Below are 7,381 nucleotides of genomic sequence, written 5' to 3'. Positions count from 1 at the left end.
ATTTGCATCCTCTGAAACAGAAAGTTCTCACAATCATAGAATAATCTTGATGAACATATTTTATAAATTAAGCATATATAGCATGAAAATTTCACTGACAAAGAGAATACACTCTAAGTAATCTATGAATTCTTAGCTATACACTTGGAGAATGTATCTGCAACTGGCAAAAATTGGTTACCAAAAAGAAATTCTTTTAGTTAAATGTATTCCTTCCCCATTATTTAAATTAGAATTGTAGTGACTGACTTGTTTGATTTCTTGGAATGTAGGTATCTTATGACTTCCTGTTGCATCTTTGTTCTTTCTTTAGCAAAGCAAGATGGTCTGCCTCCAAGTTTAATATAACTGAATGAACTTGGGGCTATCAAGTAAGCACGTTAAAAATATACCCAAGGCTTTTGACAATATCTGACACTGGTCATTAAATAACCATCCTGCAGCTCACAGAGCCCAGAAATAGCACTTTGTATCTTATTACCTGAAGGGATTAAAAGAAAACTATATATCAGAGCACAGTTCTGAGTTTCAGAAACAGAAGGTTTCTAAAGTTTTAAATGACCTAAAACTCCCTCAAACAAAACTAAAGGAGATCAAAGTTTTGGCCCAGCAACTCTGAATATCAGATGAATTGCCCTGGTTGGGTCAGCTCGATTATTCTTCTTTAGCCTGATTGTTTCTCTCTATCACCTTGTGCCATTAATGGAGAAATTAATCTTTGAAGTTCTAATGGCTCAGCGTTTCCAATTATTCATTTCAGCTAAGGAATTTTTTTTTTTAAAGAAAAGCTTAGTGTTCTCAGTTACGATAAGCCTACCAGCAGACACTGCTATCCAACCTGAACGGCCACCCACAAAATTCATCTATTCCATAGAAATTTTTCTGAGGATTTAAAAAAAATCTCTTCTACTACTTATTTCCTTTCTTAAGTCCAAACTTATAATCAGCTTAAAGCATAAAAATTGCTTAATAAGCATTTTAACATTTTTTCCCCCTAAAGAGTACTTAGAAGGGAAAACATAGGAATAAGGAAGGAATGTGGAATAACAAGCTATCCTTCTCTGTCCATGGAGGATTGCTTCCAGGAACCCCACAGGTCCCAAAATCCATGGATGCTCAAGTCTCTGATATAAAAATGGCATAATAAAAATGCATATAATTTATATATATCATCTCACATGCTTTTAAAAATATATTTTTATAAAAAATAAAATTGGTAAACATTATGAAAAAATATCAGAATTGCATACTTAAAATGGGTGACTTTATAGTATGTAAATTATTTTTAGTAAAACTCAAGAGATACTTTGAAATAAAAATTTTTTTTATTTTTAATTGACACATAGTAATTATACTTATTTATAAAATATATTGTGACATTTCAATATATATGTATACAACATGTAATAAATAGATCAGGATAATTGATCTATCTATTACCACAGATATTTATTATTTTTTGTGTGTGTTGGGAATATTTAAAATGCTCTCTTTTAGCTATTTTGAAATGTTAAATTTATGCTTAACAACAACAGTTATTCTACTGTTCTATGGAATATTAGAAGTTATTCTTTCTAGCTGGATACAGTGGTGCACACCTGTAATCTTAGCAGCTCAGGAGGCTGAGGCAGGAGAATTACAAGTTCAAAGCCAGTCTCAGCAAAGCAACTTAGCAAGACTCTGTCTCAAAATAAAAAATGGGCTGGGGATGGGGCTCATTGGGAACGTGCCCCTGGGTTCAATCCCTGATACCAAAAAAATAATTATTATTATTCTTCCTAACCAACTGTGTCCCTGTTGCTCTTAACCATTCTTTTTCTATTTATCCCTCCCCAATACCCTTCCCAGCCTTATCTTTGAAATTGTCTCTAGATTATTTATAATACATTGAAAAATGCTATTCAAATAGTTGTCATACTATATCATTTAGGGAATAACCACAAGAAAAAAAGTCTATGCATGTTCAATATAGACATAATTTTAAAAATTATGCTACCACAGTTGATTGGATCCATGGATGTGGAACCCACAGATACAGTTGGCGAAATGCACAGTCTTAGGACAAGCATTATGATCTAAAACATACTATCCTGACACTTTAGTCCTGGTTTTTTACTTCCCCAGATCATAGGAATGCATTGAGCTCTTCTAACTTGAAAAGAAAATAAAACAAAACAATCTTCTTGCTCTCGCATCTACTTCCTAGGTCCATTGTGACCCTTCATTGTCTTCATTGAATAATTCCTTCTGCTATTTGTCATTCAACTTTGATGAGAAGACAAGGCTCTATGAACATATAGCACTTGTAAGCATAATTTACCAAGCAGCCTGTCAATGCGTAAGAAAAGTTTTGGTGAAGACATTACTTCAGCTACTTTGGGGATGCCAATAAAATTCTATTGACTTTGGCAAGGCCAGGGAGTTGTGTTTCTCTCTCTGGTAAACTCTATGATCAGTCTTCATTTTCAGGAGACATGAAGACAAGGAGATTATGGCTCCCCTTACATTATTCTGTATTCATTCAAGAGTTGTGCTTCTAAGCAATAACATGCTAAAACAAGATCCTTCAAAAACAAGCATAGTCTGGTTTTTAACATCCTTTTGTTGGTGAATGATTATAGATTGAAGGTGATTTATTACTTCTCTAGAGCATGTTTAGAAAAGAACTCTAATAATTGATGTCTTATGAAATTTCCACTTAAAAAGGTTCACTTTTGCAAAATTGCCCAATTTTTCACAGAATCGAATAAAGTGAACATAATCTTTTAGTTATAATTCATTTGAGTAGGGAACTCAGTGCCAAGGAATTCAATCTCCAGAGATGGGCATATGATCCTAGGTTTGGGAAGTAATGAGGTGCTAGGAATTTTTTCTTTTACCTGGGGTACAGTTTTACACTTGCATTAATAATGTTTATAATGCCACATCTCCTTCGGTCCCACATCAAATGACACCAGTCCACGGAGGCCTTCCATAACTCTCCTCTCTGGAGCATTCCCCATCCCATTACTTTCTATTACATTACCCTGGTTCTTTCCATATAGCATTCATCATAGTGTAAAACTATTATATTTATTGAATGTCTTAACCTACTGGAGTGTAAACCTCTGAGATCAAGTGACTTGTCACCTTCTCCATTTCTGTATCTCCAGGACCATTTCTGTGAGGGTTAAACAGGCTCATATTTGAATGTTATTGGGTTGAATGAATAAGAAAATAAACTTAAATTTTCTTCTACCCATTCAGTCTTTTTGACCTGGATCACTACATTGAATGTCTCTCCTTTGTTCCAAATCCCTCTTCTTTCAAGAATATTTTGGTTTTTTGAGGATTTCTCCACCATCACTTGGGTACCAGGTATAAGTTCACTTAAAAACAACTACAATCATGAGATTAACCAATTATTTGCCCAAGATTTGAGGATATTTGAGGATATGGGACTTTATGTGCTAAAACCATTAAAGTCCAGGGAAAGCCAGGTCAAATTTTTTCCTGTACAGCTCACCTCTCACTCAATAGTTATCATTAATAATTTATTTTATTTTTCAACCACTATTTTTTGCATAAAAATTTCATTGCATAGACAATTTTGAATTCAGTCCTTTCCAATTAATTTTATATCATAAGCATTTTCCCATATGATTAAAATGTTTCTTTAACATCTTTTTTTAAAACTGTTTAATAATCTACATTATAGTTTAGAATCAATGTAATGTTATTAATGTAATTAATGACTTAAGACCATAGACTCTAGAGCCAGATTGCTGTGTTCAAAATCCAACTCTGCCTTGGACCTTTTACTTATCCTCCCTGTGTCTTAGTTTCCTTCTCTCTAATATAGGAACCAATAAAGTATGCCTTATAGGGTTGTTTGGAAGATTAAATGGTTTCATATTTGAACGTTATTAACACTAATTATCTCTGTTTTTCTTGGTAGACTGTCATGGAGTGTGATAGAATATTCATAACATATCTAGGTCTTTGTTAGAACCTGCTTTCTCCCTTTATCTTTCAGAGGCAATACTCCCAAATAAAACTGTTGTATTCCTAACTCCATGTCTGCATCTCCTTCCCAGAGGAACCAAACAATACAGAAACTTTGCTAATTTGATATGAGAAAAAAGATATTTCATTATTTTAATTGCACTTCTTTGATTAGAGATGCAGTTGAACATTTACTTCTTATCCTTATTATGTTCTGAAATGTCTTCTTTTATTTTTGTTTTTCCTTCAATACTAGAGATTGAACCCAGGGCCTTACATGTACTAGACACTAAACTACAACCCAAATCCCTTTTAAAATTTTATTTTGAGCTAGTCTCCCTAAATTGCTCAGGCTAGCCTTGAACTTGTGATCCCCCTGCAGAGTTCTCCCTGATAGCTGGGATTACAGATTACCACCATACCTGGCTGAACTGTTCCTCATTTTGAATTGACTGTGTTCTTTACCCATTTTTGCTATTGGGATCTTGGTATTTTTCCTTGTCTGTATAAGCTCTTTATATAGAAAAGGTGTTAGCCCTTTTATGCTATAACTGGTTTTGATGTACAGAAATTTTACATTGTTATATAGTCAAATGATAAATTATACTTTTTATCTTTAATCTAAAGCCAAGAAAGCACGTTCTCTTCCAAAGATCAGAGTCACTTATAATCTCTCCTTATTTATGAAGAGTTTATATGTAGGGCATCTAGAATAAATTTTCACACACAGTGAAACGAAAATCTAAATTGATTTTTTTCTATCTTACCAAATCTCTCCAGACCATTTAGTGGACGATCTTACCCTCTCTGATTGATTTGGCATATCTTCTAATACCATTTATTAAAATTTTATATATGCTGGGTTCATTTCCTGTTACATGAGTTTATCTTTTTGCTAACACTATATTTGCTAAAAATGACTGTAGTTTTATTATCTGTTTTAATATTTGCTACATTGAGTCTCAATCAATAAACTTCCTAGGCTTCTGTACTTTTTTCCAAAGTGCAGTTATGGCACTTTAGATTGTGTCTATACAAAATCACTTCATCTTTTTCTTACTGTCCCAAGATTGGAAGATTTGTTATTGCTGAGGCTAGTGGTGATGATAATAATATAGAGAATCTCATAAAGCCTCTCCATAAAGGAGGAAAAACTAATTTGTGGAGCAGAGCTGTTTAAAACACGATACAAATGTGATTAGAATGGCCTCTTTTGCATGTATAGGAGCCTGCCTGCTTCATCTTATTTTCTAATGAAGAGCAATCCATGAGTCTATGGCCCAGAATAAAATAATAAGATTCCAGGACCATGTTATGATAACATGAAGCAAAGCTTCTTGGCGAACTCTGTAGCCAACAACATCACCTGTTCTGGACAAAGAATGCCATCAATATTCATGGGGCGGAAAGTAAGTGGAAAAAGGATTATGGACAAGATTTGTTTGGTAACTTGTGTTGCCTCCACCACTATTTATTCATTAATCCTGGCCAGATTGAGCTCAGGAGGAAAGAGGAAGAAAGGGGAAATGACAAGGTGAACAGTAGGCAGGGGGATGCTATTGAATCATGATGCAAAGAAAAGACCACCAACTCCAATTTTAAACCAAATTAAAGCAAGCTTATATTGTGTACACAAGAGAGCTGATCAGTGACTGCTTCACCCGAAAAAACAGGGCCAGAGGACAGCGTCTGGTCTAAGGGCAAGGTGGGGTGTTATAACAAAAGTTACAAAGGTGAGTGTCTTGGGAACTTATATCTGACAGGGTTCAAGCAAGCGAAATACAAGGGCAGATAGCAGGTTAATGATCTACATGGCTTAACATCTCAAGGTAGGGAGAAACTCAGATTCAACATCAGAGTTAATGAGGAGCAGCTGGGATTTCAGGGAGGGTTGTTATCTGGTCAAGGAGAACTGGGCACGGGTAAGTTCAAAGCAAGGGCAAGAATCCCAAGCAAATTTTTGAAACATCAAAGGTATGGTCAGGCCAAATAGAAATCTTAGAATTTTACAGTAAAACAGAAATGAACTTTTCATGACTTTGTGACGAGATGGCTCCCAATCTTAAAATGGAATTAGGCTGGGTTCATCAATGCCAACCAGCAGCTTGGCATGGATCCTAAATGTTTACCCCCAGGAAAAATACTACCAATGAAAAATAAAAGGTGGAGGAGCTTGAAAGGACTTTGAAATTCCATTGTAACAAAAATCACCTTAGCCAACTGCAATTGTGCAAATATATTTTCATTCAAATGAAATCTGCAATTTAATTTGGGATACAATTAATGCTTTGTATTATAACTGGAATCACATCTAACTGAATTTTTCTGTACTTCTATAGCAAAAGATAAAAGATTGTTTTCTTTTTTTTTTAATATGGTTTTCTTTCTCCCCTGACCCCTGCTTTTTTTTTTTTTTTTTTTTTTTTTTTTTTTTTTTTTTTTTTTTTTTTGGTTTCTGTTGCTTTTGTGCTTTTAAAATGAAGTTTTTTAAAAAAGTGTGCAACTTTCAATTCACTCATATGGATAAATAAGAAAAGGGCAAATAATTCTTTGGATAATTAACTTAATAAAAGCAGAAATAAATATGTAGCTGAGGCTCATAAAGTGAAACAGAATACAACCTAAGGCTCTGTATCAATCAGGGTTCTCCAGAGAAACAGAAACAATAGAATATCATAGATATATTAGAGGGGAGACAATCGTCTCACAAAATTATCGAGTCCAATAGGTCCTACCATCTGCTATCTGCAAACTGGAGAACCAGAAAAACTGTTGGTGTAATCCAACAATTTGAAGACCTCAGTACTGGAGAAGCTAATAGGGCAACTCCCAGTCTCAGTCCAACACCTTAGAAGCAGAAGCTCCAAAGTCTGAGGTCAGGAGATGAATGTCCCAGCTCAGAAGAGAGATTGAATTTGCCCTATCTCTTCCTTTGTGGTCAGTTCTGGCCTTCAATGGATTGGATGGTTCCCACCCATGTTGGGGAAGGTGATCTTCTTTACTCAACCCACTGATTCAAATGCTAACCTCTTCCAGTAATACCATCACAGACTCATCAGAGATGTTTTACTGGCTCTCTGGTTATCTCTTAGTCAAATCAACACATAAAACCATCACACTATGGATGAAGTTTTTCCTTTTAACCAACAATTTTTTCCCTACCACAGCCACAGTTTTAAAACTCAAATGTGAATGTAGTCCTTATGAAAAAGAGAAACTCTCTACTCTGATTAAGGATCTTCTAGTATCCCCCAAGACTATCAAGATTGGCAGGCTGCTGTAGGGTTGGGCCACAAAGCCACTTTCTGAAAACAGCCCAGGAAACAGCTAAGCTCCAGCCCAGATAAAGAATTTTTTTGTATGTGCTTAGTGAAAAGTAATTAGACTTTGAAAGATT

Source organism: Callospermophilus lateralis, chromosome 8 (genome assembly GCF_048772815.1).
Source record: "Callospermophilus lateralis isolate mCalLat2 chromosome 8, mCalLat2.hap1, whole genome shotgun sequence".
NCBI lineage: Eukaryota > Metazoa > Chordata > Mammalia > Rodentia > Sciuridae > Callospermophilus > Callospermophilus lateralis.
Note: the sequence above shows the minus strand (reverse complement) of the source record.